The sequence below is a fragment of the Myxine glutinosa genome, chromosome 1 (assembly GCF_964187855.1).
Source record: "Myxine glutinosa chromosome 1, kmMyxGlut1.1, whole genome shotgun sequence".
Taxonomy (NCBI): domain Eukaryota; kingdom Metazoa; phylum Chordata; class Myxini; order Myxiniformes; family Myxinidae; genus Myxine; species Myxine glutinosa.
The window spans coordinates 356,882,139-356,883,191 of record NC_136261.1 but is presented as its reverse complement, the minus strand read 5'-3'; the positions used below and the strand labels follow the sequence as shown (position 1 = coordinate 356,883,191).

The following is a 1,053-nucleotide window of genomic DNA, read 5'->3' as shown; positions in this document are numbered from 1 at the left end:
TGTGAAGCGCAGTACATGCGTCCATGAGAGACTGAGAGTGCAACCGCTACCACAATATTGAGATGTTAGAGGACTCAGGGCTGTGGTGATTTACCAAGTAGCAAAGCCAACCCGGCCGTTCTTTATCAACGGTTTCGAATGGAGTGCTTTACTTGAGTGCGAGTCACTTCTCATTTGGTGAGCGCTCCACAAGAAACTTGGTAACCTCCGTTACAGGGGGGGGGGGGGGGGGGGGGGGGAGGAAATCCCCTGTTCTCTCATTTCTTCCTACTGCTTTGGCGGTGTAATGGGAGGGAATTGGGAAAGGGTGGGAGTATAAGATTTAAAACATTTTTTTATTTTATTCTTGTCCTCTCTATGTGCATGTTTTTTCTGCCCATCGTTGCACATTTTTTCATTTCCTTCTTCTTCCTCTTCTTACCCATCCGTGTTATCATCTTCTTCTTCTTTCCGTATTTATTACTTTCTTTCCAAGCTTCCTTCATAAGCTTTCTTTCTTTCCCTCTTTCTTATTTCTTTGTTCGTTGAAAACAATTGAAGCACTAATATATTCACTACGATCAAAGATTTTTTTTCATTGACCAAATGAATATAAAAAGATTGTATATAAAAATTTCACTTCCGTTTTCGGAATCGATTTGAACTCTTTATAATTTTCTTTTGCATCTAATTCCTCATATAAATACAAGCGAATATAATTGTGTTTATTTTAATTTGAAGACTTCTCTGTGGTTAATACCCACCTCGCCCTGAGATAAAAATAGTGAGTGAAAGGATACATTAAGTGGTGTATGTTTGTTCAGATGCTGGTTCATTGTCTCCTCTTCTTTTTCATTTAAAATTATCCATTCGTGTTTTATATTCGCTTTGAATAATCTTTATGACAGGATGTTTAACTTCAAATAAAGAATGATTTCCATTTGACGTTCACATATTGCGGACGTGATCGATGACGTCATTCGCTACCTCAAGGACAAGGCGGGAGCTGATTTTGAAACGTTTGCTGTGGGATCAACGTGTCCGTGTGAGTATGAATAGTTATCGCTTGAGAGT

The 1,053-nt window shown here is 38.9% G+C and overlaps 1 protein-coding gene across 1 annotated transcript in view; it reads left to right on the top strand.

Annotated features, from left to right (window-relative positions):
* Positions 1 to 953: 953 nt before the first annotated feature.
* POLN (DNA polymerase nu) overlaps positions 954 to 1,053 on the top strand; it is a 94,621-nt gene continuing 94,521 nt past the window's right edge. The window contains exon 1 of the mRNA XM_068099144.2: positions 954 to 1,024. The gene's annotated coding sequence lies outside the window, so the exon portion shown is untranslated. The remainder of the gene's footprint in view (positions 1,025 to 1,053) is intronic.